Raw genomic sequence first — 27,021 nt, 5'->3', positions numbered from 1 at the left:
CAGCACCATTATTCAACACACATGCTCGACTGTGCGCAGACGCCTGTGGCGTAGCTCTTGGGCCCTGAATCAGACGCAGTAGTTCCAACAAAAACTCTCCTGAACGGCTCTGTGCCGAAAATTTCGCTACAGATCACCCTTGTCTTGCTTGAGCTTCAGGTAGACGCCGGTTTGCAGCCAGGAAGCGGACAGCAGCAACTTTCAACTAGTTTTGTAGTACTCAAACAACACAGTAAAACAGCATGCATCTTTTGCAGAACTGGAAAAACTCGACCGTGACAGGATTCGAACCTGCAATCTTCGGATCCGAAGTCCGACGCCTTATCCATTAGGCCACACGGTCACTGGCGCAATACGCTTCCCCAAACACACCTCATTACCGCCATTTGTGCACTTCCCGGAATGAATTTACCATCTTTGACGCAATTCTCCAATTTCAGTACTAAAAATGCGACGCTACTTCTTGCTGTGTCCCATCGCAAGTTACATTCAAGCCCTTATGACGCTCATCAAACAAGAGCGTGCAAATCAGCTTCAATCGCTTAGTGCCATCTCAGTCGGTTGCAGAAGGTACCTCACCCTATGAGATACAATGGCGAGTTGCCGCTATTACCAAAGCGGCGGCGGCGCCGACGACGACGACAGCCGCGAGGGTCTGTATCAGGGGTAGAAAATACATCACAAGAACTAAGTATTTCACGTCGGCATTCTCCGGAGACTCCCAAAAGCAGCAGTTTCTGGTGCCTACTTTAATAGCACCATTCGCACTATTCATTTGCGAGAGCATTTCTTAAATACCGCACCCATTTATAATTTGTTTTATCCTTGACCGCTTTTTTCGAAAGGGCCACGGTGGGAGGGGCTTTTACAAAATTCATTTGCCTCCTGTGAGGATCGAACTCACGACCTCTGGTTTACTAGACCAGCGCTCTGCCACTGAGCTAAGGAGGCGCCTCCTAGCGCGCTTTTCGGGTACTTTGTTCTTATGGACTAGTGAATCGGAGATCTTCAGCTGGAAACGCACCGCATTAGCGACCATTATTTGCATTTAGTTAGCACAGCTGCTGCTTTCCTACACATCTCACACGATATCGATGTACACCTAAAATTCCAAAACAACACATTTATTTCATTTCAGAGTTACTTTCAGCTTCAAATACCATTCCTCTGATATTCATACGAAGCTAGGCATCGTCGTAACCCGTTACGTTCGTTACGCAAGGCTCACGAGAGGGGCGCAGGTTGCATCCGCGTAGACACAAAATTTTGCGCCGCCCAGCGTGGGGCTCGAACCCACGACCCTGAGATTAAGAGTCTCATGCTCTACCGACTGAGCTAGCCGGGCTCCACACAATGCTTTACGAGCCATACAATACTGATGGGACCTGCGACCATCTATGGAAGATCCTTTTGACTACAGCTTATCTCCTGCTGCCACAAATGAGCTACAATCCCATTCAATGAAAAATTGTCTCCGAAAGGCATCAAATCTGCTTCAAATGATACGTGGCTATCAGCACCATTATTCAACACACATGCTCGACTGTGCGCAGACGCCTGTGGCGTAGCTCTTGGGCCCTGAATCAGACGCAGTAGTTCCAACAAAAACTCTCCTGAACGGCTCTGTGCCGAAAATTTCGCTACAGATCACCCTTGTCTTGCTTGAGCTTCAGGTAGACGCCGGTTTGCAGCCAGGAAGCGGACAGCAGCAACTTTCAACTAGTTTTGTAGTACTCAAACAACACAGTAAAACAGCATGCATCTTTTGCAGAACTGGAAAAACTCGACCGTGACAGGATTCGAACCTGCAATCTTCGGATCCGAAGTCCGACGCCTTATCCATTAGGCCACACGGTCACTGGCGCAATACGCTTCCCCAAACACACCTCATTACCGCCATTTGTGCACTTCCCGGAATGAATTTACCATCTTTGACGCAATTCTCCAATTTCAGTACTAAAAATGCGACGCTACTTCTTGCTGTGTCCCATCGCAAGTTACATTCAAGCCCTTATGACGCTCATCAAACAAGAGCGTGCAAATCAGCTTCAATCGCTTAGTGCCATCTCAGTCGGTTGCAGAAGGTACCTCACCCTATGAGATACAATGGCGAGTTGCCGCTATTACCAAAGCGGCGGCGGCGCCGACGACGACGACGACAGCCGCGAGGGTCTGTATCAGGGGTAGAAAATACATCACAAGAACTAAGTATTTCACGTCGGCATTCTCCGGAGACTCCCAAAAGCAGCAGTTTTTTTTTTTTTTTTTTTTTTTTTTTTTTTTTTTTTTCCTTTATTGTAATTTTATATCACCTTACATAAGGCGGGCTGGCAGCAGCTGAGTACGCCGCTCTTCAGCCTTGAGATTTACAATAAGTAAGAAATAGAGGGGACACAGAGAATACAATCAAAAATGGCGGGCAAAACAATGTAGACACCAAAAAACAAAAAACACGGAGCCGTTCACGCCTGATGAGAAAACATCACTGACACTCGTGGACACGGCGCACAAAACAGGGACGATGGCGATGGTACACGTGAACAGTGGCGGCGTTCCGGCGAACAAACACTAGACACAAACGAAGACACACACACGAGACACTAATGGCGATGACCTCCGGCGCGCGAATGTTCACTATGCGTGTGCGAGTCCGGGGACCTGCCAAGAGAGGAGGAGGAGGAAGGGGAGTGGGAGAGCGAGAGGGGAGAGCAGAGATGCCACGGGCAGGGGAGAAAGGGGGGAGGGAGGAAGGGGGAGGGGAAGCCCGGGGGAAGAGCGGTGGAGGGAGGTGACGGGGAAAAAGGAAAGAGAAGGGAAGGGAAGGGAAGGGAAGGGAAGAGAAGGGAGGGAGGGTGCCTAAAGGAAAGGACACAGGAAGTGGGGGGGGGCAGGGTCAAAGTTGATAGGAGGGGTAGATGGAGGGGAGGAGGACATCATCAGGGAGGGGGAGCTGGCGGAAGCCACCTTGGGAGAGGGTAAGGAGGGTGGAGAGATGGAGACCAGGTGGGACGTGGGAAGCAGCAGTTTCTGGTGCCTACTTTAATAGCACCATTCGCACTATTCATTTGCGAGAGCATTTCTTAAATACCGCACCCATTTATAATTTGTTTTATCCTTGACCGCTTTTTTCGAAAGGGCCACGGTGGGAGGGGCTTTTACAAAATTCATTTGCCTCCTGTGAGGATCGAACTCACGACCTCTGGTTTACTAGACCAGCGCTCTGCCACTGAGCTAAGGAGGCGCCTCCTAGCGCGCTTTTCGGGTACTTTGTTCTTATGGACTAGTGAATCGGAGATCTTCAGCTGGAAACGCACCGCATTAGCGACCATTATTTGCATTTAGTTAGCACAGCTGCTGCTTTCCTACACATCTCACACGATATCGATGTACACCTAAAATTCCAAAACAACACATTTATTTCATTTCAGAGTTACTTTCAGCTTCAAATACCATTCCTCTGATATTCATACGAAGCTAGGCATCGTCGTAACCCGTTACGTTCGTTACGCAAGGCTCACGAGAGGGGCGCAGGTTGCATCCGCGTAGACACAAAATTTTGCGCCGCCCAGCGTGGGGCTCGAACCCACGACCCTGAGATTAAGAGTCTCATGCTCTACCGACTGAGCTAGCCGGGCTCCACACAATGCTTTACGAGCCATACAATACTGATGGGACCTGCGACCATCTATGGAAGATCCTTTTGACTACAGCTTATCTCCTGCTGCCACAAATGAGCTACAATCCCATTCAATGAAAAATTGTCTCCGAAAGGCATCAAATCTGCTTCAAATGATACGTGGCTATCAGCACCATTATTCAACACACATGCTCGACTGTGCGCACACGCCTGTGGCGTAGCTCTTGGGCCCTGAATCAGACGCAGTAGTTCCAACAAAAACTCTCCTGAACGGCTCTGTGCCGAAAATTTCGCTACAGATCACCCTTGTCTTGCTTGAGCTTCAGGTAGACGCCGGTTTGCAGCCAGGAAGCGGACAGCAGCAACTTTCAACTAGTTTTGTAGTACTCAAACAACACAGTAAAACAGCATGCATCTTTTGCAGAACTGGAAAAACTCGACCGTGACAGGATTCGAACCTGCAATCTTCGGATCCGAAGTCCGACGCCTTATCCATTAGGCCACACGGTCACTGGCGCAATACGCTTCCCCAAACACACCTCATTACCGCCATTTGTGCACTTCCCGGAATGAATTTACCATCTTTGACGCAATTCTCCAATTTCAGTACTAAAAATGCGACGCTACTTCTTGCTGTGTCCCATCGCAAGTTACATTCAAGCCCTTATGACGCTCATCAAACAAGAGCGTGCAAATCAGCTTCAATCGCTTAGTGCCATCTCAGTCGGTTGCAGAAGGTACCTCACCCTATGAGATACAATGGCGAGTTGCCGCTATTACCAAAGCGGCGGCGGCGCCGACGACGACGACAGCCGCGAGGGTCTCTATCAGGGGTAGAAAATACATCACAAGAACTAAGTATTTCACGTCGGCATTCTCCGGAGACTCCCAAAAGCAGCAGTTTCTGGTGCCTACTTTAATAGCACCATTCGCACTATTCATTTGCGAGAGCATTTCTTAAATACCGCACCCATTTATAATTTGTTTTATCCTTGACCGCTTTTTTCGAAAGGGCCACGGTGGGAGGGGCTTTTACAAAATTCATTTGCCTCCTGTGAGGATCGAACTCACGACCTCTGGTTTACTAGACCAGCGCTCTGCCACTGAGCTAAGGAGGCGCCTCCTAGCGCGCTTTTCGGGTACTTTGTTCTTATGGACTAGTGAATCGGAGATCTTCAGCTGGAAACGCACCGCATTAGCGACCATTATTTGCATTTAGTTAGCACAGCTGCTGCTTTCCTACACATCTCACACGATATCGATGTACACCTAAAATTCCAAAACAACACATTTATTTCATTTCAGAGTTACTTTCAGCTTCAAATACCATTCCTCTGATATTCATACGAAGCTAGGCATCGTCGTAACCCGTTACGTTCGTTACGCAAGGCTCACGAGAGGGGCGCAGGTTGCATCCGCGTAGACACAAAATTTTGCGCCGCCCAGCGTGGGGCTCGAACCCACGACCCTGAGATTAAGAGTCTCATGCTCTACCGACTGAGCTAGCCGGGCTCCACACAATGCTTTACGAGCCATACAATACTGATGGGACCTGCGACCATCTATGGAAGATCCTTTTGACTACAGCTTATCTCCTGCTGCCACAAATGAGCTACAATCCCATTCAATGAAAAATTGTCTCCGAAAGGCATCAAATCTGCTTCAAATGATACGTGGCTATCAGCACCATTATTCAACACACATGCTCGACTGTGCGCACACGCCTGTGGCGTAGCTCTTGGGCCCTGAATCAGACGCAGTAGTTCCAACAAAAACTCTCCTGAACGGCTCTGTGCCGAAAATTTCGCTACAGATCACCCTTGTCTTGCTTGAGCTTCAGGTAGACGCCGGTTTGCAGCCAGGAAGCGGACAGCAGCAACTTTCAACTAGTTTTGTAGTACTCAAACAACACAGTAAAACAGCATGCATCTTTTGCAGAACTGGAAAAACTCGACCGTGACAGGATTCGAACCTGCAATCTTCGGATCCGAAGTCCGACGCCTTATCCATTAGGCCACACGGTCACTGGCGCAATACGCTTCCCCAAACACACCTCATTACCGCCATTTGTGCACTTCCCGGAATGAATTTACCATCTTTGACGCAATTCTCCAATTTCAGTACTAAAAATGCGACGCTACTTCTTGCTGTGTCCCATCGCAAGTTACATTCAAGCCCTTATGACGCTCATCAAACAAGAGCGTGCAAATCAGCTTCAATCGCTTAGTGCCATCTCAGTCGGTTGCAGAAGGTACCTCACCCTATGAGATACAATGGCGAGTTGCCGCTATTACCAAAGCGGCGGCGGCGCCGACGACGACGACAGCCGCGAGGGTCTGTATCAGGGGTAGAAAATACATCACAAGAACTAAGTATTTCACGTCGGCATTCTCCGGAGACTCCCAAAAGCAGCAGTTTCTGGTGCCTACTTTAATAGCACCATTCGCACTATTCATTTGCGAGAGCATTTCTTAAATACCGCACCCATTTATAATTTGTTTTATCCTTGACCGCTTTTTTCGAAAGGGCCACGGTGGGAGGGGCTTTTACAAAATTCATTTGCCTCCTGTGAGGATCGAACTCACGACCTCTGGTTTACTAGACCAGCGCTCTGCCACTGAGCTAAGGAGGCGCCTCCTAGCGCGCTTTTCGGGTACTTTGTTCTTATGGACTAGTGAATCGGAGATCTTCAGCTGGAAACGCACCGCATTAGCGACCATTATTTGCATTTAGTTAGCACAGCTGCTGCTTTCCTACACATCTCACACGATATCGATGTACACCTAAAATTCCAAAACAACACATTTATTTCATTTCAGAGTTACTTTCAGCTTCAAATACCATTCCTCTGATATTCATACGAAGCTAGGCATCGTCGTAACCCGTTACGTTCGTTACGCAAGGCTCACGAGAGGGGCGCAGGTTGCATCCGCGTAGACACAAAATTTTGCGCCGCCCAGCGTGGGGCTCGAACCCACGACCCTGAGATTAAGAGTCTCATGCTCTACCGACTGAGCTAGCCGGGCTCCACACAATGCTTTACGAGCCATACAATACTGATGGGACCTGCGACCATCTATGGAAGATCCTTTTGACTACAGCTTATCTCCTGCTGCCACAAATGAGCTACAATCCCATTCAATGAAAAATTGTCTCCGAAAGGCATCAAATCTGCTTCAAATGATACGTGGCTATCAGCACCATTATTCAACACACATGCTCGACTGTGCGCAGACGCCTGTGGCGTAGCTCTTGGGCCCTGAATCAGACGCAGTAGTTCCAACAAAAACTCTCCTGAACGGCTCTGTGCCGAAAATTTCGCTACAGATCACCCTTGTCTTGCTTGAGCTTCAGGTAGACGCCGGTTTGCAGCCAGGAAGCGGACAGCAGCAACTTTCAACTAGTTTTGTAGTACTCAAACAACACAGTAAAACAGCATGCATCTTTTGCAGAACTGGAAAAACTCGACCGTGACAGGATTCGAACCTGCAATCTTCGGATCCGAAGTCCGACGCCTTATCCATTAGGCCACACGGTCACTGGCGCAATACGCTTCCCCAAACACACCTCATTACCGCCATTTGTGCACTTCCCGGAATGAATTTACCATCTTTGACGCAATTCTCCAATTTCAGTACTAAAAATGCGACGCTACTTCTAGCTGTGTCCCATCGCAAGTTACATTCAAGCCCTTATGACGCTCATCAAACAAGAGCGTGCAAATCAGCTTCAATCGCTTAGTGCCATCTCAGTCGGTTGCAGAAGGTACCTCACCCTATGATATACGAGGGTCAGTCAAAAAGTAATGCCTCCTATTTTGTTTTCTACGTTTAATTGTCAGGAAATTTAAATGCAATTACATAGGTTGAAAACCACAACATTGAGGATCATTTTGTCATTTTTCAATGTAATCTCCGCCCATCTCTACAGTTTTGGTCCATCTTTGAACAAGGGCATGTATCCCAGCACGGTAAAAATCACAGCTCTGCTTCCTAAGCCATTGACGCACGGATGTTTTGACGGCCTCCTCATCTTCAAAATGAATCCCACGATGAGCTTCTTTTAGTGGCCCGAACAGATGGAAGTCTGATGGTGCCAGGTCAGGGCTGTATGGGGGATGAGGCAAAACTTCCCATCCAATTTTGACAATCTCGTCAGAGGTGTGACGACTGGTGTGTGGTCTTGCATTGTCATGCAAAAGAAGAACATCTGCCATTGATTTTGTTGGGCGAACTCGCTGAAGACGTGCTTTAAGTTTTTTGAGGGTTGTGACGTATTGAACAGAATTTATTGGAGTCACTGCACTCACCGGCCTGCCGCTCCGCTTTTCGTCAGTCAACGGTGTTTGCCCTTCAGCTTCCTTACAACGACGAACCCATCGTCTAACAGTGCTGACATCCACTGTCACAACACCATACACCTTCTTCAGTCTTTCATGAATGCGTATGGGCGTTTCACCTTCTGCATTCAAGAATTCAATCACACAACGCTGTCTCAAACGAACATCGATGTCGGCCATCTTACAAACTTCTGCTGTGCTGCCACCTGTTGACACAGAAAGTTACTACTGCAGTGGATTGCAGAAGAAGGTTTGAGGAATGGCGCCAAATTCAAATTTTTCACTTAACTTAATTTCTTTAAGTAGAAAAAAAATGGGAGGCATTACTTTTTGACCAACCCTCGTACAATGGCGAGTTGCCGCTATTACCAAAGCGGCGGCGGCGCCGACGACGACGACGACAGCCGCGAGGGTCTGTATCAGGGGTAGAAAATACATCACAAGAACTAAGTATTTCACGTCGGCATTCTCCGGAGACTCCCAAAAGCAGCAGTTTCTGGTGCCTACTTTAATAGCACCATTCGCACTATTCATTTGCGAGAGCATTTCTTAAATACCGCACCCATTTATAATTTGTTTTATCCTTGACCGCTTTTTTCGAAAGGGCCACGGTGGGAGGGGCTTTTACAAAATTCATTTGCCTCCTGTGAGGATCGAACTCACGACCTCTGGTTTACTAGACCAGCGCTCTGCCACTGAGCTAAGGAGGCGCCTCCTAACGCGCTTTTCGGGTACTTTGTTCTTATGGACTAGTGAATCGGAGATCTTCAGCTGGAAACGCACCGCATTAGCGACCATTATTTGCATTTAGTTAGCACAGCTGCTGCTTTCCTACACATCTCACACGATATCGATGTACACCTAAAATTCCAAAACAACACATTTATTTCATTTCAGAGTTACTTTCAGCTTCAAATACCATTCCTCTGATATTCATACGAAGCTAGGCATCGTCGTAACCCGTTACGTTCGTTACGCAAGGCTCACGAGAGGGGCGCAGGTTGCATCCGCGTAGACACAAAATTTTGCGCCGCCCAGCGTGGGGCTCGAACCCACGACCCTGAGATTAAGAGTCTCATGCTCTACCGACTGAGCTAGCCGGGCTCCACACAATGCTTTACGAGCCATACAATACTGATGGGACCTGCGACCATCTATGGAAGATCCTTTTGACTACAGCTTATCTCCTGCTGCCACAAATGAGCTACAATCCCATTCAATGAAAAATTGTCTCCGAAAGGCATCAAATCTGCTTCAAATGATACGTGGCTATCAGCACCATTATTCAACACACATGCTCGACTGTGCGCACACGCCTGTGGCGTAGCTCTTGGGCCCTGAATCAGACGCAGTAGTTCCAACAAAAACTCTCCTGAACGGCTCTGTGCCGAAAATTTCGCTACAGATCACCCTTGTCTTGCTTGAGCTTCAGGTAGACGCCGGTTTGCAGCCAGGAAGCGGACAGCAGCAACTTTCAACTAGTTTTGTAGTACTCAAACAACACAGTAAAACAGCATGCATCTTTTGCAGAACTGGAAAAACTCGACCGTGACAGGATTCGAACCTGCAATCTTCGGATCCGAAGTCCGACGCCTTATCCATTAGGCCACACGGTCACTGGCGCAATACGCTTCCCCAAACACACCTCATTACCGCCATTTGTGCACTTCCCGGAATGAATTTACCATCTTTGACGCAATTCTCCAATTTCAGTACTAAAAATGCGACGCTACTTCTTGCTGTGTCCCATCGCAAGTTACATTCAAGCCCTTATGACGCTCATCAAACAAGAGCGTGCAAATCAGCTTCAATCGCTTAGTGCCATCTCAGTCGGTTGCAGAAGGTACCTCACCCTATGAGATACAATGGCGAGTTGCCGCTATTACCAAAGCGGCGGCGGCGCCGACGACGACGACAGCCGCGAGGGTCTGTATCAGGGGTAGAAAATACATCACAAGAACTAAGTATTTCACGTCGGCATTCTCCGGAGACTCCCAAAAGCAGCAGTTTCTGGTGCCTACTTTAATAGCACCATTCGCACTATTCATTTGCGAGAGCATTTCTTAAATACCGCACCCATTTATAATTTGTTTTATCCTTGACCGCTTTTTTCGAAAGGGCCACGGTGGGAGGGGCTTTTACAAAATTCATTTGCCTCCTGTGAGGATCGAACTCACGACCTCTGGTTTACTAGACCAGCGCTCTGCCACTGAGCTAAGGAGGCGCCTCCTAGCGCGCTTTTCGGGTACTTTGTTCTTATGGACTAGTGAATCGGAGATCTTCAGCTGGAAACGCACCGCATTAGCGACCATTATTTGCATTTAGTTAGCACAGCTGCTGCTTTCCTACACATCTCACACGATATCGATGTACACCTAAAATTCCAAAACAACACATTTATTTCATTTCAGAGTTACTTTCAGCTTCAAATACCATTCCTCTGATATTCATACGAAGCTAGGCATCGTCGTAACCCGTTACGTTCGTTACGCAAGGCTCACGAGAGGGGCGCAGGTTGCATCCGCGTAGACACAAAATTTTGCGCCGCCCAGCGTGGGGCTCGAACCCACGACCCTGAGATTAAGAGTCTCATGCTCTACCGACTGAGCTAGCCGGGCTCCACACAATGCTTTACGAGCCATACAATACTGATGGGACCTGCGACCATCTATGGAAGATCCTTTTGACTACAGCTTATCTCCTGCTGCCACAAATGAGCTACAATCCCATTCAATGAAAAATTGTCTCCGAAAGGCATCAAATCTGCTTCAAATGATACGTGGCTATCAGCACCATTATTCAACACACATGCTCGACTGTGCGCAGACGCCTGTGGCGTAGCTCTTGGGCCCTGAATCAGACGCAGTAGTTCCAACAAAAACTCTCCTGAACGGCTCTGTGCCGAAAATTTCGCTACAGATCACCCTTGTCTTGCTTGAGCTTCAGGTAGACGCCGGTTTGCAGCCAGGAAGCGGACAGCAGCAACTTTCAACTAGTTTTGTAGTACTCAAACAACACAGTAAAACAGCATGCATCTTTTGCAGAACTGGAAAAACTCGACCGTGACAGGATTCGAACCTGCAATCTTCGGATCCGAAGTCCGACGCCTTATCCATTAGGCCACACGGTCACTGGCGCAATACGCTTCCCCAAACACACCTCATTACCGCCATTTGTGCACTTCCCGGAATGAATTTACCATCTTTGACGCAATTCTCCAATTTCAGTACTAAAAATGCGACGCTACTTCTTGCTGTGTCCCATCGCAAGTTACATTCAAGCCCTTATGACGCTCATCAAACAAGAGCGTGCAAATCAGCTTCAATCGCTTAGTGCCATCTCAGTCGGTTGCAGAAGGTACCTCACCCTATGAGATACAATGGCGAGTTGCCGCTATTACCAAAGCGGCGGCGGCGCCGACGACGACGACAGCCGCGAGGGTCTCTATCAGGGGTAGAAAATACATCACAAGAACTAAGTATTTCACGTCGGCATTCTCCGGAGACTCCCAAAAGCAGCAGTTTCTGGTGCCTACTTTAATAGCACCATTCGCACTATTCATTTGCGAGAGCATTTCTTAAATACCGCACCCATTTATAATTTGTTTTATCCTTGACCGCTTTTTTCGAAAGGGCCACGGTGGGAGGGGCTTTTACAAAATTCATTTGCCTCCTGTGAGGATCGAACTCACGACCTCTGGTTTACTAGACCAGCGCTCTGCCACTGAGCTAAGGAGGCGCCTCCTAGCGCGCTTTTCGGGTACTTTGTTCTTATGGACTAGTGAATCGGAGATCTTCAGCTGGAAACGCACCGCATTAGCGACCATTATTTGCATTTAGTTAGCACAGCTGCTGCTTTCCTACACATCTCACACGATATCGATGTACACCTAAAATTCCAAAACAACACATTTATTTCATTTCAGAGTTACTTTCAGCTTCAAATACCATTCCTCTGATATTCATACGAAGCTAGGCATCGTCGTAACCCGTTACGTTCGTTACGCAAGGCTCACGAGAGGGGCGCAGGTTGCATCCGCGTAGACACAAAATTTTGCGCCGCCCAGCGTGGGGCTCGAACCCACGACCCTGAGATTAAGAGTCTCATGCTCTACCGACTGAGCTAGCCGGGCTCCACACAATGCTTTACGAGCCATACAATACTGATGGGACCTGCGACCATCTATGGAAGATCCTTTTGACTACAGCTTATCTCCTGCTGCCACAAATGAGCTACAATCCCATTCAATGAAAAATTGTCTCCGAAAGGCATCAAATCTGCTTCAAATGATACGTGGCTATCAGCACCATTATTCAACACACATGCTCGACTGTGCGCAGACGCCTGTGGCGTAGCTCTTGGGCCCTGAATCAGACGCAGTAGTTCCAACAAAAACTCTCCTGAACGGCTCTGTGCCGAAAATTTCGCTACAGATCACCCTTGTCTTGCTTGAGCTTCAGGTAGACGCCGGTTTGCAGCCAGGAAGCGGACAGCAGCAACTTTCAACTAGTTTTGTAGTACTCAAACAACACAGTAAAACAGCATGCATCTTTTGCAGAACTGGAAAAACTCGACCGTGACAGGATTCGAACCTGCAATCTTCGGATCCGAAGTCCGACGCCTTATCCATTAGGCCACACGGTCACTGGCGCAATACGCTTCCCCAAACACACCTCATTACCGCCATTTGTGCACTTCCCGGAATGAATTTACCATCTTTGACGCAATTCTCCAATTTCAGTACTAAAAATGCGACGCTACTTCTTGCTGTGTCCCATCGCAAGTTACATTCAAGCCCTTATGACGCTCATCAAACAAGAGCGTGCAAATCAGCTTCAATCGCTTAGTGCCATCTCAGTCGGTTGCAGAAGGTACCTCACCCTATGAGATACAATGGCGAGTTGCCGCTATTACCAAAGCGGCGGCGGCGCCGACGACGACGACAGCCGCGAGGGTCTCTATCAGGGGTAGAAAATACATCACAAGAACTAAGTATTTCACGTCGGCATTCTCCGGAGACTCCCAAAAGCAGCAGTTTCTGGTGCCTACTTTAATAGCACCATTCGCACTATTCATTTGCGAGAGCATTTCTTAAATACCGCACCCATTTATAATTTGTTTTATCCTTGACCGCTTTTTTCGAAAGGGCCACGGTGGGAGGGGCTTTTACAAAATTCATTTGCCTCCTGTGAGGATCGAACTCACGACCTCTGGTTTACTAGACCAGCGCTCTGCCACTGAGCTAAGGAGGCGCCTCCTAGCGCGCTTTTCGGGTACTTTGTTCTTATGGACTAGTGAATCGGAGATCTTCAGCTGGAAACGCACCGCATTAGCGACCATTATTTGCATTTAGTTAGCACAGCTGCTGCTTTCCTACACATCTCACACGATATCGATGTACACCTAAAATTCCAAAACAACACATTTATTTCATTTCAGAGTTACTTTCAGCTTCAAATACCATTCCTCTGATATTCATACGAAGCTAGGCATCGTCGTAACCCGTTACGTTCGTTACGCAAGGCTCACGAGAGGGGCGCAGGTTGCATCCGCGTAGACACAAAATTTTGCGCCGCCCAGCGTGGGGCTCGAACCCACGACCCTGAGATTAAGAGTCTCATGCTCTACCGACTGAGCTAGCCGGGCTCCACACAATGCTTTACGAGCCATACAATACTGATGGGACCTGCGACCATCTATGGAAGATCCTTTTGACTACAGCTTATCTCCTGCTGCCACAAATGAGCTACAATCCCATTCAATGAAAAATTGTCTCCGAAAGGCATCAAATCTGCTTCAAATGATACGTGGCTATCAGCACCATTATTCAACACACATGCTCGACTGTGCGCAGACGCCTGTGGCGTAGCTCTTGGGCCCTGAATCAGACGCAGTAGTTCCAACAAAAACTCTCCTGAACGGCTCTGTGCCGAAAATTTCGCTACAGATCACCCTTGTCTTGCTTGAGCTTCAGGTAGACGCCGGTTTGCAGCCAGGAAGCGGACAGCAGCAACTTTCAACTAGTTTTGTAGTACTCAAACAACACAGTAAAACAGCATGCATCTTTTGCAGAACTGGAAAAACTCGACCGTGACAGGATTCGAACCTGCAATCTTCGGATCCGAAGTCCGACGCCTTATCCATTAGGCCACACGGTCACTGGCGCAATACGCTTCCCCAAACACACCTCATTACCGCCATTTGTGCACTTCCCGGAATGAATTTACCATCTTTGACGCAATTCTCCAATTTCAGTACTAAAAATGCGACGCTACTTCTTGCTGTGTCCCATCGCAAGTTACATTCAAGCCCTTATGACGCTCATCAAACAAGAGCGTGCAAATCAGCTTCAATCGCTTAGTGCCATCTCAGTCGGTTGCAGAAGGTACCTCACCCTATGAGATACAATGGCGAGTTGCCGCTATTACCAAAGCGGCGGCGGCGCCGACGACGACGACAGCCGCGAGGGTCTCTATCAGGGGTAGAAAATACATCACAAGAACTAAGTATTTCACGTCGGCATTCTCCGGAGACTCCCAAAAGCAGCAGTTTCTGGTGCCTACTTTAATAGCACCATTCGCACTATTCATTTGCGAGAGCATTTCTTAAATACCGCACCCATTTATAATTTGTTTTATCCTTGACCGCTTTTTTCGAAAGGGCCACGGTGGGAGGGGCTTTTACAAAATTCATTTGCCTCCTGTGAGGATCGAACTCACGACCTCTGGTTTACTAGACCAGCGCTCTGCCACTGAGCTAAGGAGGCGCCTCCTAGCGCGCTTTTCGGGTACTTTGTTCTTATGGACTAGTGAATCGGAGATCTTCAGCTGGAAACGCACCGCATTAGCGACCATTATTTGCATTTAGTTAGCACAGCTGCTGCTTTCCTACACATCTCACACGATATCGATGTACACCTAAAATTCCAAAACAACACATTTATTTCATTTCAGAGTTACTTTCAGCTTCAAATACCATTCCTCTGATATTCATACGAAGCTAGGCATCGTCGTAACCCGTTACGTTCGTTACGCAAGGCTCACGAGAGGGGCGCAGGTTGCATCCGCGTAGACACAAAATTTTGCGCCGCCCAGCGTGGGGCTCGAACCCACGACCCTGAGATTAAGAGTCTCATGCTCTACCGACTGAGCTAGCCGGGCTCCACACAATGCTTTACGAGCCATACAATACTGATGGGACCTGCGACCATCTATGGAAGATCCTTTTGACTACAGCTTATCTCCTGCTGCCACAAATGAGCTACAATCCCATTCAATGAAAAATTGTCTCCGAAAGGCATCAAATCTGCTTCAAATGATACGTGGCTATCAGCACCATTATTCAACACACATGCTCGACTGTGCGCACACGCCTGTGGCGTAGCTCTTGGGCCCTGAATCAGACGCAGTAGTTCCAACAAAAACTCTCCTGAACGGCTCTGTGCCGAAAATTTCGCTACAGATCACCCTTGTCTTGCTTGAGCTTCAGGTAGACGCCGGTTTGCAGCCAGGAAGCGGACAGCAGCAACTTTCAACTAGTTTTGTAGTACTCAAACAACACAGTAAAACAGCATGCATCTTTTGCAGAACTGGAAAAACTCGACCGTGACAGGATTCGAACCTGCAATCTTCGGATCCGAAGTCCGACGCCTTATCCATTAGGCCACACGGTCACTGGCGCAATACGCTTCCCCAAACACACCTCATTACCGCCATTTGTGCACTTCCCGGAATGAATTTACCATCTTTGACGCAATTCTCCAATTTCAGTACTAAAAATGCGACGCTACTTCTTGCTGTGTCCCATCGCAAGTTACATTCAAGCCCTTATGACGCTCATCAAACAAGAGCGTGCAAATCAGCTTCAATCGCTTAGTGCCATCTCAGTCGGTTGCAGAAGGTACCTCACCCTATGAGATACAATGGCGAGTTGCCGCTATTACCAAAGCGGCGGCGGCGCCGACGACGACGACAGCCGCGAGGGTCTCTATCAGGGGTAGAAAATACATCACAAGAACTAAGTATTTCACGTCGGCATTCTCCGGAGACTCCCAAAAGCAGCAGTTTCTGGTGCCTACTTTAATAGCACCATTCGCACTATTCATTTGCGAGAGCATTTCTTAAATACCGCACCCATTTATAATTTGTTTTATCCTTGACCGCTTTTTTCGAAAGGGCCACGGTGGGAGGGGCTTTTACAAAATTCATTTGCCTCCTGTGAGGATCGAACTCACGACCTCTGGTTTACTAGACCAGCGCTCTGCCACTGAGCTAAGGAGGCGCCTCCTAGCGCGCTTTTCGGGTACTTTGTTCTTATGGACTAGTGAATCGGAGATCTTCAGCTGGAAACGCACCGCATTAGCGACCATTATTTGCATTTAGTTAGCACAGCTGCTGCTTTCCTACACATCTCACACGATATCGATGTACACCTAAAATTCCAAAACAACACATTTATTTCATTTCAGAGTTACTTTCAGCTTCAAATACCATTCCTCTGATATTCATACGAAGCTAGGCATCGTCGTAACCCGTTACGTTCGTTACGCAAGGCTCACGAGAGGGGCGCAGGTTGCATCCGCGTAGACACAAAATTTTGCGCCGCCCAGCGTGGGGCTCGAACCCACGACCCTGAGATTAAGAGTCTCATGCTCTACCGACTGAGCTAGCCGGGCTCCACACAATGCTTTACGAGCCATACAATACTGATGGGACCTGCGACCATCTATGGAAGATCCTTTTGACTACAGCTTATCTCCTGCTGCCACAAATGAGCTACAATCCCATTCAATGAAAAATTGTCTCCGAAAGGCATCAAATCTGCTTCAAATGATACGTGGCTATCAGCACCATTATTCAACACACATGCTCGACTGTGCGCACACGCCTGTGGCGTAGCTCTTGGGCCCTGAATCAGACGCAGTAGTTCCAACAAAAACTCTCCTGAACGGCTCTGTGCCGAAAATTTCGCTACAGATCACCCTTGTCTTGCTTGAGCTTCAGGTAGACGCCGGTTTGCAGCCAGGAAGCGGACAGCAGCAACTTTCAACTAGTTTTGTAGTACTCAAACAACACAGTAAAACAGCATGCATCTTTTGCAGAACTGGAAAAACTCGACCGTGACAGGATTCGAACCTGCAATCTTCGGATCCGAAGTCCGACGCCTTATCCATTAGGCCACACGGTCACTGGCGCAATACGCTTCCCCAAACACACCTCATTACCGCCATTTGTGCACTTCCCGGAATGAATTTACCATCTTTGACGCAATTCTCCAATTTCAGTACTAAAAATGCGACGCTACTTCTTGCTGTGTCCCATCGCAAGTTACATTCAAGCCCTTATGACGCTCATCAAACAAGAGCGTGCAAATCAGCTTCAATCGCTTAGTGCCATCTCAGTCGGTTGCAGAAGGTACCTCACCCTATGAGATACAATGGCGAGTTGCCGCTATTACCAAAGCGGCGGCGGCGCCGACGACGACGACAGCCGCGAGGGTCTCTATCAGGGGTAGAAAATACATCACAAGAACTAAGTATTTCACGTCGGCATTCTCCGGAGACTCCCAAAAGCAGCAGTTTCTGGTGCCTACTTTAATAGCACCATTCGCACTATTCATTTGCGAGAGCATTTCTTAAATACCGCACCCATTTATAATTTGTTTTATCCTTGACCGCTTTTTTCGAAAGGGCCACGGTGGGAGGGGCTTTTACAAAATTCATTTGCCTCCTGTGAGGATCGAACTCACGACCTCTGGTTTACTAGACCAGCGCTCTGCCACTGAGCTAAGGAGGCGCCTCCTAGCGCGCTTTTCGGGTACTTTGTTCTTATGGACTAGTGAATCGGAGATCTTCAGCTGGAAACGCACCGCATTAGCGACCATTATTTGCATTTAGTTAGCACAGCTGCTGCTTTCCTACACATCTCACACGATATCGATGTACACCTAAAATTCCAAAACAACACATTTATTTCATTTCAGAGTTACTTTCAGCTTCAAATACCATTCCTCTGATATTCATACGAAGCTAGGCATCGTCGTAACCCGTTACGTTCGTTACGCAAGGCTCACGAGAGGGGCGCAGGTTGCATCCGCGTAGACACAAAATTTTGCGCCGCCCAGCGTGGGGCTCGAACCCACGACCCTGAGATTAAGAGTCTCATGCTCTACCGACTGAGCTAGCCGGGCTCCACACAATGCTTTACGAGCCATACAATACTGATGGGACCTGCGACCATCTATGGAAGATCCTTTTGACTACAGCTTATCTCCTGCTGCCACAAATGAGCTACAATCCCATTCAATGAAAAATTGTCTCCGAAAGGCATCAAATCTGCTTCAAATGATACGTGGCTATCAGCACCATTATTCAACACACATGCTCGACTGTGCGCACACGCCTGTGGCGTAGCTCTTGGGCCCTGAATCAGACGCAGTAGTTCCAACAAAAACTCTCCTGAACGGCTCTGTGCCGAAAATTTCGCTACAGATCACCCTTGTCTTGCTTGAGCTTCAGGTAGACGCCGGTTTGCAGCCAGGAAGCGGACAGCAGCAACTTTCAACTAGTTTTGTAGTACTCAAACAACACAGTAAAACAGCATGCATCTTTTGCAGAACTGGAAAAACTCGACCGTGACAGGATTCGAACCTGCAATCTTCGGATCCGAAGTCCGACGCCTTATCCATTAGGCCACACGGTCACTGGCGCAATACGCTTCCCCAAACACACCTCATTACCGCCATTTGTGCACTTCCCGGAATGAATTTACCATCTTTGACGCAATTCTCCAATTTCAGTACTAAAAATGCGACGCTACTTCTTGCTGTGTCCCATCGCAAGTTACATTCAAGCCCTTATGACGCTCATCAAACAAGAGCGTGCAAATCAGCTTCAATCGCTTAGTGCCATCTCAGTCGGTTGCAGAAGGTACCTCACCCTATGAGATACAATGGCGAGTTGCCGCTATTACCAAAGCGGCGGCGGCGCCGACGACGACGACGACAGCCGCGAGGGTCTGTATCAGGGGTAGAAAATACATCACAAGAACTAAGTATTTCACGTCGGCATTCTCCGGAGACTCCCAAAAGCAGCAGTTTCTGGTGCCTACTTTAATAGCACCATTCGCACTATTCATTTGCGAGAGCATTTCTTAAATACCGCACCCATTTATAATTTGTTTTATCCTTGACCGCTTTTTTCGAAAGGGCCACGGTGGGAGGGGCTTTTACAAAATTCATTTGCCTCCTGTGAGGATCGAACTCACGACCTCTGGTTTACTAGACCAGCGCTCTGCCACTGAGCTAAGGAGGCGCCTCCTAGCGCGCTTTTCGGGTACTTTGTTCTTATGGACTAGTGAATCGGAGATCTTCAGCTGGAAACGCACCGCATTAGCGACCATTATTTGCATTTAGTTAGCACAGCTGCTGCTTTCCTACACATCTCACACGATATCGATGTACACCTAAAATTCCAAAACAACACATTTATTTCATTTCAGAGTTACTTTCAGCTTCAAATACCATTCCTCTGATATTCATACGAAGCTAGGCATCGTCGTAACCCGTTACGTTCGTTACGCAAGGCTCACGAGAGGGGCGCAGGTTGCATCCGCGTAGACACAAAATTTTGCGCCGCCCAGCGTGGGGCTCGAACCCACGACCCTGAGATTAAGAGTCTCATGCTCTACCGACTGAGCTAGCCGGGCTCCACACAATGCTTTACGAGCCATACAATACTGATGGGACCTGCGACCATCTATGGAAGATCCTTTTGACTACAGCTTATCTCCTGCTGCCACAAATGAGCTACAATCCCATTCAATGAAAAATTGTCTCCGAAAGGCATCAAATCTGCTTCAAATGATACGTGGCTATCAGCACCATTATTCAACACACATGCTCGACTGTGCGCAGACGCCTGTGGCGTAGCTCTTGGGCCCTGAATCAGACGCAGTAGTTCCAACAAAAACTCTCCTGAACGGCTCTGTGCCGAAAATTTCGCTACACATCACCCTTGTCTTGCTTGAGCTTCAGGTAGACGCCGGTTTGCAGCCAGGAAGCGGACAGCAGCAACTTTCAACTAGTTTTGTAGTACTCAAACAACACAGTAAAACAGCATGCATCTTTTGCAGAACTGGAAAAACTCGACCGTGACAGGATTCGAACCTGCAATCTTCGGATCCGAAGTCCGACGCCTTATCCATTAGGCCACACGGTCACTGGCGCAATACGCTTCCCCAAACACACCTCATTACCGCCATTTGTGCACTTCCCGGAATGAATTTACCATCTTTGACGCAATTCTCCAATTTCAGTACTAAAAATGCGACGCTACTTCTTGCTGTGTCCCATCGCAAGTTACATTCAAGCCCTTATGACGCTCATCAAACAAGAGCGTGCAAATCAGCTTCAATCGCTTAGTGCCATCTCAGTCGGTTGCAGAAGGTACCTCACCCTATGATATACGAGGGTCAGTCAAAAAGTAATGCCTCCTATTTTGTTTTCTACGTTTAATTGTCAGGAAATTTAAATGCAATTACATAGGTTGAAAACCACAACATTGAGGATCATTTTGTCATTTTTCAATGTAATCTCCGCCCATCTCTACAGTTTTGGTCCATCTTTGAACAAGGGCATGTATCCCAGCACGGTAAAAATCACAGCTCTGCTTCCTAAGCCATTGACGCACGGATGTTTTGACGGCCTCCTCATCTTCAAAATGAATCCCACGATGAGCTTCTTTTAGTGGCCCGAACAGATGGAAGTCTGATGGTGCCAGGTCAGGGCTGTATGGGGGATGAGGCAAAACTTCCCATCCAATTTTGACAATCTCGTCAGAGGTGTGACGACTGGTGTGTGGTCTTGCATTGTCATGCAAAAGAAGAACATCTGCCATTGATTTTGTTGGGCGAACTCGCTGAAGACGTGCTTTAAGTTTTTTGAGGGTTGTGACGTATTGAACAGAATTTATTGGAGTCACTGCACTCACCGGCCTGCCGCTCCGCTTTTCGTCAGTCAACGGTGTTTGCCCTTCAGCTTCCTTACAACGACGAACCCATCGTCTAACAGTGCTGACATCCACTGTCACAACACCATACACCTTCTTCAGTCTTTCATGAATGCGTATGGGCGTTTCACCTTCTGCATTCAAGAATTCAATCACACAACGCTGTCTCAAACGAACATCGATGTCGGCCATCTTACAAACTTCTGCTGTGCTGCCACCTGTTGACACAGAAAGTTACTACTGCAGTGGATTGCAGAAGAAGGTTTGAGGAATGGCGCCAAATTCAAATTTTTCACTTAACTTAATTTCTTTAAGTAGAAAAAAAATGGGAGGCATTACTTTTTGACCAACCCTCGTACAATGGCGAGTTGCCGCTATTACCAAAGCGGCGGCGGCGCCGACGACGACGACGACAGCCGCGAGGGTCTCTATCAGGGGTAGAAAATACATCACAAGAACTAAGTATTTCACGTCGGCATTCTCCGGAGACTCCCAAAAGCAGCAGTTTCTGGTGCCTACTTTAATAGCACCATTCGCACTATTCATTTGCGAGAGCATTTCTTAAATACCGCACCCATTTATAATTTGTTTTATCCTTGACCGCTTTTTTCGAAAGGGCCACGGTGGGAGGGGCTTTTACAAAATTCATTTGCCTCCTGTGAGGATCGAACTCACGACCTCTGGTTTACTAGACCAGCGCTCTGCCACTGAGCTAAGGAGGCGCCTCCTAGCGCGCTTTTCGGGTACTTTCTTCTTATGGACTAGTGAATCGGAGATCTTCAGCTGGAAACGCACCGCATTAGCGACCATTATTTGCATTTAGTTAGCACAGCTGCTGCTTTCCTACACATCTCACACGATATCGATGTACACCTAAAATTCCAAAACAACACATTTATTTCATTTCAGAGTTACTTTCAGCTTCAAATACCATTCCTCTGATATTCATACGAAGCTAGGCATCGTCGTAACCCGTTACGTTCGTTACGCAAGGCTCACGAGAGGGGCGCAGGTTGCATCCGCGTAGACACAAAATTTTGCGCCGCCCAGCGTGGGGCTCGAACCCACGACCCTGAGATTAAGAGTCTCATGCTCTACCGACTGAGCTAGCCGGGCTCCACACAATGCTTTACGAGCCATACAATACTGATGGGACCTGCGACCATCTATGGAAGATCCTTTTGACTACAGCTTATCTCCTGCTGCCACAAATGAGCTACAATCCCATTCAATGAAAAATTGTCTCCGAAAGGCATCAAATCTGCTTCAAATGATACGTGGCTATCAGCACCATTATTCAACACACATGCTCGACTGTGCGCAGACGCCTGTGGCGTAGCTCTTGGGCCCTGAATCAGACGCAGTAGTTCCAACAAAAACTCTCCTGAACGGCTCTGTGCCGAAAATTTCGCTACAGATCACCCTTGTCTTGCTTGAGCTTCAGGTAGACGCCGGTTTGCAGCCAGGAAGCGGACAGCAGCAACTTTCAACTAGTTTTGTAGTACTCAAACAACACAGTAAAACAGCATGCATCTTTTGCAGAACTGGAAAAACTCGACCGTGACAGGATTCGAACCTGCAATCTTCGGATCCGAAGTCCGACGCCTTATCCATTAGGCCACACGGTCACTGGCGCAATACGCTTCCCCAAACACACCTCATTACCGCCATTTGTGCACTTCCCGGAATGAATTTACCATCTTTGACGCAATTCTCCAATTTCAGTACTAAAAATGCGACGCTACTTCTTGCTGTGTCCCATCGCAAGTTACATTCAAGCCCTTATGACGCTCATCAAACAAGAGCGTGCAAATCAGCTTCAATCGCTTAGTGCCATCTCAGTCGGTTGCAGAAGGTACCTCACCCTATGAGATACAATGGCGAGTTGCCGCTATTACCAAAGCGGCGGCGGCGCCGACGACGACGACAGCCGCGAGGGTCTCTATCAGGGGTAGAAAATACATCACAAGAACTAAGTATTTCACGTCGGCATTCTCCGGAGACTCCCAAAAGCAGCAGTTTCTGGTGCCTACTTAAATAGCACCATTCGCACTATTCATTTGCGAGAGCATTTCTTAAATACCGCACCCATTTATAATTTGTTTTATCCTTGACCGCTTTTTTCGAAAGGGCCACGGTGGGAGGGGCTTTTACAAAATTCATTTGCCTCCTGTGAGGATCGAACTCACGACCTCTGGTTTACTAGACCAGCGCTCTGCCACTGAGCTAAGGAGGCGCCTCCTAGCGCGCTTTTCGGGTACTTTCTTCTTATGGACTAGTGAATCGGAGATCTTCAGCTGGAAACGCACCGCATTAGCGACCATTATTTGCATTTAGTTAGCACAGCTGCTGCTTTCCTACACATCTCACACGATATCGATGTACACCTAAAATTCCAAAACAACACATTTATTTCATTTCAGAGTTACTTTCAGCTTCAAATACCATTCCTCTGATATTCATACGAAGCTAGGCATCGTCGTAACCCGTTACGTTCGTTACGCAAGGCTCACGAGAGGGGCGCAGGTTGCATCCGCGTAGACACAAAATTTTGCGCCGCCCAGCGTGGGGCTCGAACCCACGACCCTGAGATTAAGAGTCTCATGCTCTACCGACTTTTTTTTTTTCTTTTTCTTTTTTTCTCCTTTTTTTAGATGCCTTTTCCAATTTTTTTTTTGCCACTCTGTTTTTTTTTTTTTTTTTTTTTCCTTGAGGATAGGTCGGAATATCCGAATTCAGGAATCGGTGCCTGTTGCTGCCGAAGTGCTCTTATTGTTTAATCTGAAGGTCCGGTCGTTGACGAGGAACGGTATCAATGAAGAGTGGGGAGGTGTTATCCGACACCCTGCTTTTCAAAAATAATGGCGGTCATGTTTCCAAAATTTTTTTTGACGGCGGTGAACCGTTGCATTTGCCATTGTGCTGTTCGCATGTAAGTTTCAAAACTGACGAGATCGTCGTCGCCATTGTGGCAAATAACGTATGTCACATAGTGTCCCAGTAACCACATCACAGTGTTGTTCTTGGTCGCAGGATAATATGTGGTGTCTGGCCAGAGGAGGATATCGGTGGAGTGACTGGCTGCACTGCTGCGAGTTAAGAGACCCAAACGTTGTTGCACCCATTTCCAGTTAAGTAGATGGCCACCACATGTAAATCTGTGGCGTAAGGTGTCGACCAGGCCACAACGCGCACATCGATCACTGTCGTGTAAGCCTATGCGGTGCAACCGTTCATTTGTGGGGATAACACCATTAACAACCTGATACCACGTGGATGCCACAACGGAAGTATGGATGGATAAACTGATGTTGTGCCAGACTACATTCCATTGGACACTTGGGTGTTTGATTTCCATGGGGTGGCGTATCATAGTTCGATGCCATCTGTCGAGCAGAACCTTTGTCGATAAATCCGACCTGTGAACAACGGCGCCCCCGATGTAACTTACTTCGAGATAATAGTACCGGACATGTTTTAGTTGAAAATTGATTTGTCCTACAGCAGTGGGTGGACGGAGATCTATAGGACGTAAAATTTGGAAGAGCCAATGAGTTACACTGAGTGGTTCCTTCCTCAACAACGTGGAAATGCGTTTGATGTACAAGGCCGTACACTTTCTGTCGATGTCTGGTAAACTGAGTCCTCCTGCCTTCCGCGGCAAGGTCAATGTGGTATATTTCGGTTTAAAAATGTTCCCTTTCCAGAGAAAATAGTTGGAGAGTTTCATAAGTCGCTTCGCCTGTAACTTTGGAATCGGAAAAATTTGGGCCATGTAGTAGGCTTTACTGAAAATGTAAGTGTCGAGGAGACGAATACGTTGAAGGAGGTTGATAGACCGCCAGTTGTTTTCGCGAATAGCGCCGTGCATAGAATCGGCGATCCGCCGCCAATTTTTGGCACACATTTTCAGTGGGCATCGATCGACAATCATACCTAAGGTGGTGTGGTTTTCCGCAGTTTGTGCCCACGGGACGGTTACGTTTGCCAATCCACGGATTTTGACGAATCGGCATTTATCTGTGTTAATTCGTGCTCCAGAGACACGGCAGTAGTCATCAATTTCGGATTTGAGGATGGGTATTTCTTCTTCGGCCCGTATTAAAACCCCAACATCATCGGCGTAAGCGCGAACCACAAAAGAATGACCGGTCGTGGTCAGGCCGGTCAGTTTGTCGTCGATGGAACGTAGTAAAGGTTCGAGCGCCAGCACGAACAAGAGCATGGAGAGGGGGCTCCCCTGCGGGACCCCTCTTTGAATCTCGATAGGCTGCGTGAGCTGTCCATTGACGCTAACCTTCGTCGTGACACCAGTTATCAGGTGTCGTATGACGGCAATAACGCTGTCATTGAATCCACAATGCTGCAGGAAACGCATGAGATAATCATGACTCACACGATCGAACGCTTTAGAAAAGTCAACAAATAAGAGTGCACAGTGCACGTTAGTCACCGATGCTATTGAAATAATGTCTCTATATTCTGAGAGGGGTGTCATAATGGACCGACCAGGGAAACAGGATTGATGATTGTGGACCACCTTTTTCACCACCGCCGTTAGTCTGCTATTTAGTGCTCTGGCAAAAGTTTTATAATCAAAATTTAGTAAAGTGATCGGACGATAATGATCAAGATTTTTCCGGTGTTTACGTTTGGGAACCAAGACAATCCTGCCTTCCTTGAGGTCTGCCGGCAAGGGAGTCCCGCGCATCACCTCGTTGAGGACTGATGTAAAGGCTTGTCCGATGAGAGGCCAGAAGCGCACATAGAATTCTTTCGGCAGCCCATCAGGGCCGGGGGATTTTTGTGACGGGGAACCAGTGATCAGGTCCAGGACGTCATCCGCATCAAAATCTTGCAATATCGCGCAGTTATCGGCGTGCGTGACTTCTGAAGGTGGAGTACAGAAAGCCACAGTGTCAGCATTCCCACGGGTAGCACATTGCGAGTACAGGTGAGTAAAATATTCGGCAACGGCGCGAAGGATATCCCTCTGATGAGTGAGGAGGACCCCATCAGCGGTCTCAAGTTCCTCAATAAACGTTCTCTGGCGGTTCGCACGGTGCTTTATAAGGTGGTACAGGGACGTGACTTCGTCGTCCTGGAGCGACTTAGTTTGAGCTTTGGTCTGCAGCCCCGCAAGTTGTGTACGCTTTATGGCTAGCAGTTTGGCCTTGATTTTCTTGATCCCTTCCAAGTTCGTATTCGTTACGGTTACTTGCGTATACAACTCCCGCAATACCGTCTGGTAAAAATCGATGGTTCGTTTGGTATCCTGGGCTCGTTGCCAGCCATAATTTTTCAGAGATTGTCTCATCCTCCGTTTGACTACCTCATTCCACCAGGCGATATTGGTAGCGTACCTACAACGTCGCTTGAGACAGTCCGTCCACGTCGCATGAATAACATCTTGTATGTAAGTATCCGTCAGTAGAGAAACATTGAGGCTCCATTGATTCCGGAAGCGGTGAGTCCGTTGTCTGTCTAAACTGATTGTTACGGAAAGGGCACAATGGTCTGAAAAGCTAGCTGGAATGACATCCGTGTCGAGAACACGATGGCAGATATTCTCCGTGACGTACAACCGATCAAGGCGGCTGCATGCCGTCGAAGTAAAGTACGTAAATTTAACCTTAGTGGGGTTCTTGAGTTCCCATGCATCCTGCATTCGCAGATGACGTACCAGAACATGCAATTCCCGACAGTAATTGAAGTTCGGAGACTGATCTTTTCGATTGAGGACACAATTGAAATCGCCACTAAGTATGAATTGTGATGGGTTCCGTCGCAACAAATAGATGATGTCTTCTTTGAAAAATTTGGCTCTGTCGGATTTGCGAGTTGAACCAGACGGTGCGTAGATGTTCACTATGGTGACGTCAAAAATTTGACATGCAATACCTCTACCACACTCGAGTATTTCAATACTTCGAACAGGGATGCCCTCGCGGAATAAAATGGCTGTGCCTGTGCTCGTGTCTTTCGTTACATTTGCTATCGTATGAAAACCAGGGACGGTGAGACTTAATATAGACACTT

The 27,021-nt window shown here is 47.8% G+C and overlaps 41 non-coding genes across 41 annotated transcripts; all 41 read right to left on the bottom strand.

Annotated features, from left to right (window-relative positions):
• Positions 1–270: 270 nt before the first annotated feature.
• Positions 271–343, bottom strand: Trnar-ucg (transfer RNA arginine (anticodon UCG)). The gene has a single exon. It is a non-coding gene; the product is annotated as a tRNA-Arg (tRNA).
• A 536-nt stretch (positions 344–879) lies between these two features.
• Positions 880–951, bottom strand: Trnat-agu (transfer RNA threonine (anticodon AGU)). Its single transcript has one exon. It is a non-coding gene; the product is annotated as a tRNA-Thr (tRNA).
• A 321-nt stretch (positions 952–1,272) lies between these two features.
• Trnak-cuu (transfer RNA lysine (anticodon CUU)) lies at positions 1,273–1,345 on the bottom strand. The gene has a single exon. It is a non-coding gene; the product is annotated as a tRNA-Lys (tRNA).
• A 439-nt stretch (positions 1,346–1,784) lies between these two features.
• Trnar-ucg (transfer RNA arginine (anticodon UCG)) lies at positions 1,785–1,857 on the bottom strand. The gene has a single exon. It is a non-coding gene; the product is annotated as a tRNA-Arg (tRNA).
• A 1,312-nt stretch (positions 1,858–3,169) lies between these two features.
• Positions 3,170–3,241, bottom strand: Trnat-agu (transfer RNA threonine (anticodon AGU)). Its single transcript has one exon. It is a non-coding gene; the product is annotated as a tRNA-Thr (tRNA).
• A 321-nt stretch (positions 3,242–3,562) lies between these two features.
• On the bottom strand, positions 3,563–3,635 carry Trnak-cuu (transfer RNA lysine (anticodon CUU)). The gene has a single exon. It is a non-coding gene; the product is annotated as a tRNA-Lys (tRNA).
• Positions 3,636–4,074: 439 nt separating this feature from the next.
• On the bottom strand, positions 4,075–4,147 carry Trnar-ucg (transfer RNA arginine (anticodon UCG)). Its single transcript has one exon. It is a non-coding gene; the product is annotated as a tRNA-Arg (tRNA).
• A 536-nt stretch (positions 4,148–4,683) lies between these two features.
• Positions 4,684–4,755, bottom strand: Trnat-agu (transfer RNA threonine (anticodon AGU)). The gene has a single exon. It is a non-coding gene; the product is annotated as a tRNA-Thr (tRNA).
• Positions 4,756–5,076: 321 nt separating this feature from the next.
• On the bottom strand, positions 5,077–5,149 carry Trnak-cuu (transfer RNA lysine (anticodon CUU)). Its single transcript has one exon. It is a non-coding gene; the product is annotated as a tRNA-Lys (tRNA).
• Positions 5,150–5,588: 439 nt separating this feature from the next.
• Trnar-ucg (transfer RNA arginine (anticodon UCG)) lies at positions 5,589–5,661 on the bottom strand. The gene has a single exon. It is a non-coding gene; the product is annotated as a tRNA-Arg (tRNA).
• A 536-nt stretch (positions 5,662–6,197) lies between these two features.
• On the bottom strand, positions 6,198–6,269 carry Trnat-agu (transfer RNA threonine (anticodon AGU)). The gene has a single exon. It is a non-coding gene; the product is annotated as a tRNA-Thr (tRNA).
• A 321-nt stretch (positions 6,270–6,590) lies between these two features.
• Trnak-cuu (transfer RNA lysine (anticodon CUU)) lies at positions 6,591–6,663 on the bottom strand. Its single transcript has one exon. It is a non-coding gene; the product is annotated as a tRNA-Lys (tRNA).
• A 439-nt stretch (positions 6,664–7,102) lies between these two features.
• Positions 7,103–7,175, bottom strand: Trnar-ucg (transfer RNA arginine (anticodon UCG)). Its single transcript has one exon. It is a non-coding gene; the product is annotated as a tRNA-Arg (tRNA).
• Positions 7,176–8,614: 1,439 nt separating this feature from the next.
• On the bottom strand, positions 8,615–8,686 carry Trnat-agu (transfer RNA threonine (anticodon AGU)). Its single transcript has one exon. It is a non-coding gene; the product is annotated as a tRNA-Thr (tRNA).
• A 321-nt stretch (positions 8,687–9,007) lies between these two features.
• On the bottom strand, positions 9,008–9,080 carry Trnak-cuu (transfer RNA lysine (anticodon CUU)). The gene has a single exon. It is a non-coding gene; the product is annotated as a tRNA-Lys (tRNA).
• Positions 9,081–9,519: 439 nt separating this feature from the next.
• Trnar-ucg (transfer RNA arginine (anticodon UCG)) lies at positions 9,520–9,592 on the bottom strand. The gene has a single exon. It is a non-coding gene; the product is annotated as a tRNA-Arg (tRNA).
• Positions 9,593–10,128: 536 nt separating this feature from the next.
• Positions 10,129–10,200, bottom strand: Trnat-agu (transfer RNA threonine (anticodon AGU)). Its single transcript has one exon. It is a non-coding gene; the product is annotated as a tRNA-Thr (tRNA).
• A 321-nt stretch (positions 10,201–10,521) lies between these two features.
• Positions 10,522–10,594, bottom strand: Trnak-cuu (transfer RNA lysine (anticodon CUU)). The gene has a single exon. It is a non-coding gene; the product is annotated as a tRNA-Lys (tRNA).
• Positions 10,595–11,033: 439 nt separating this feature from the next.
• On the bottom strand, positions 11,034–11,106 carry Trnar-ucg (transfer RNA arginine (anticodon UCG)). The gene has a single exon. It is a non-coding gene; the product is annotated as a tRNA-Arg (tRNA).
• Positions 11,107–11,642: 536 nt separating this feature from the next.
• On the bottom strand, positions 11,643–11,714 carry Trnat-agu (transfer RNA threonine (anticodon AGU)). The gene has a single exon. It is a non-coding gene; the product is annotated as a tRNA-Thr (tRNA).
• A 321-nt stretch (positions 11,715–12,035) lies between these two features.
• Positions 12,036–12,108, bottom strand: Trnak-cuu (transfer RNA lysine (anticodon CUU)). The gene has a single exon. It is a non-coding gene; the product is annotated as a tRNA-Lys (tRNA).
• Positions 12,109–12,547: 439 nt separating this feature from the next.
• On the bottom strand, positions 12,548–12,620 carry Trnar-ucg (transfer RNA arginine (anticodon UCG)). The gene has a single exon. It is a non-coding gene; the product is annotated as a tRNA-Arg (tRNA).
• A 536-nt stretch (positions 12,621–13,156) lies between these two features.
• On the bottom strand, positions 13,157–13,228 carry Trnat-agu (transfer RNA threonine (anticodon AGU)). Its single transcript has one exon. It is a non-coding gene; the product is annotated as a tRNA-Thr (tRNA).
• A 321-nt stretch (positions 13,229–13,549) lies between these two features.
• Trnak-cuu (transfer RNA lysine (anticodon CUU)) lies at positions 13,550–13,622 on the bottom strand. The gene has a single exon. It is a non-coding gene; the product is annotated as a tRNA-Lys (tRNA).
• A 439-nt stretch (positions 13,623–14,061) lies between these two features.
• Positions 14,062–14,134, bottom strand: Trnar-ucg (transfer RNA arginine (anticodon UCG)). Its single transcript has one exon. It is a non-coding gene; the product is annotated as a tRNA-Arg (tRNA).
• Positions 14,135–14,670: 536 nt separating this feature from the next.
• On the bottom strand, positions 14,671–14,742 carry Trnat-agu (transfer RNA threonine (anticodon AGU)). Its single transcript has one exon. It is a non-coding gene; the product is annotated as a tRNA-Thr (tRNA).
• A 321-nt stretch (positions 14,743–15,063) lies between these two features.
• Trnak-cuu (transfer RNA lysine (anticodon CUU)) lies at positions 15,064–15,136 on the bottom strand. Its single transcript has one exon. It is a non-coding gene; the product is annotated as a tRNA-Lys (tRNA).
• A 439-nt stretch (positions 15,137–15,575) lies between these two features.
• Positions 15,576–15,648, bottom strand: Trnar-ucg (transfer RNA arginine (anticodon UCG)). Its single transcript has one exon. It is a non-coding gene; the product is annotated as a tRNA-Arg (tRNA).
• Positions 15,649–16,184: 536 nt separating this feature from the next.
• Trnat-agu (transfer RNA threonine (anticodon AGU)) lies at positions 16,185–16,256 on the bottom strand. The gene has a single exon. It is a non-coding gene; the product is annotated as a tRNA-Thr (tRNA).
• A 321-nt stretch (positions 16,257–16,577) lies between these two features.
• Positions 16,578–16,650, bottom strand: Trnak-cuu (transfer RNA lysine (anticodon CUU)). The gene has a single exon. It is a non-coding gene; the product is annotated as a tRNA-Lys (tRNA).
• A 439-nt stretch (positions 16,651–17,089) lies between these two features.
• On the bottom strand, positions 17,090–17,162 carry Trnar-ucg (transfer RNA arginine (anticodon UCG)). The gene has a single exon. It is a non-coding gene; the product is annotated as a tRNA-Arg (tRNA).
• Positions 17,163–17,698: 536 nt separating this feature from the next.
• Positions 17,699–17,770, bottom strand: Trnat-agu (transfer RNA threonine (anticodon AGU)). The gene has a single exon. It is a non-coding gene; the product is annotated as a tRNA-Thr (tRNA).
• A 321-nt stretch (positions 17,771–18,091) lies between these two features.
• On the bottom strand, positions 18,092–18,164 carry Trnak-cuu (transfer RNA lysine (anticodon CUU)). Its single transcript has one exon. It is a non-coding gene; the product is annotated as a tRNA-Lys (tRNA).
• A 439-nt stretch (positions 18,165–18,603) lies between these two features.
• Positions 18,604–18,676, bottom strand: Trnar-ucg (transfer RNA arginine (anticodon UCG)). Its single transcript has one exon. It is a non-coding gene; the product is annotated as a tRNA-Arg (tRNA).
• Positions 18,677–19,215: 539 nt separating this feature from the next.
• Trnat-agu (transfer RNA threonine (anticodon AGU)) lies at positions 19,216–19,287 on the bottom strand. Its single transcript has one exon. It is a non-coding gene; the product is annotated as a tRNA-Thr (tRNA).
• Positions 19,288–19,608: 321 nt separating this feature from the next.
• Positions 19,609–19,681, bottom strand: Trnak-cuu (transfer RNA lysine (anticodon CUU)). The gene has a single exon. It is a non-coding gene; the product is annotated as a tRNA-Lys (tRNA).
• A 439-nt stretch (positions 19,682–20,120) lies between these two features.
• On the bottom strand, positions 20,121–20,193 carry Trnar-ucg (transfer RNA arginine (anticodon UCG)). The gene has a single exon. It is a non-coding gene; the product is annotated as a tRNA-Arg (tRNA).
• Positions 20,194–21,632: 1,439 nt separating this feature from the next.
• On the bottom strand, positions 21,633–21,704 carry Trnat-agu (transfer RNA threonine (anticodon AGU)). Its single transcript has one exon. It is a non-coding gene; the product is annotated as a tRNA-Thr (tRNA).
• Positions 21,705–22,025: 321 nt separating this feature from the next.
• Trnak-cuu (transfer RNA lysine (anticodon CUU)) lies at positions 22,026–22,098 on the bottom strand. The gene has a single exon. It is a non-coding gene; the product is annotated as a tRNA-Lys (tRNA).
• Positions 22,099–22,537: 439 nt separating this feature from the next.
• Positions 22,538–22,610, bottom strand: Trnar-ucg (transfer RNA arginine (anticodon UCG)). The gene has a single exon. It is a non-coding gene; the product is annotated as a tRNA-Arg (tRNA).
• Positions 22,611–23,146: 536 nt separating this feature from the next.
• Trnat-agu (transfer RNA threonine (anticodon AGU)) lies at positions 23,147–23,218 on the bottom strand. The gene has a single exon. It is a non-coding gene; the product is annotated as a tRNA-Thr (tRNA).
• Between the last annotated feature and the right edge of the window lie 3,803 nt (positions 23,219–27,021).

Source organism: Schistocerca nitens, chromosome 8 (genome assembly GCF_023898315.1).
Source record: "Schistocerca nitens isolate TAMUIC-IGC-003100 chromosome 8, iqSchNite1.1, whole genome shotgun sequence".
NCBI lineage: Eukaryota > Metazoa > Arthropoda > Insecta > Orthoptera > Acrididae > Schistocerca > Schistocerca nitens.
Note: the sequence above shows the minus strand (reverse complement) of the source record. Positions and strands in the feature narration are given on the sequence as shown.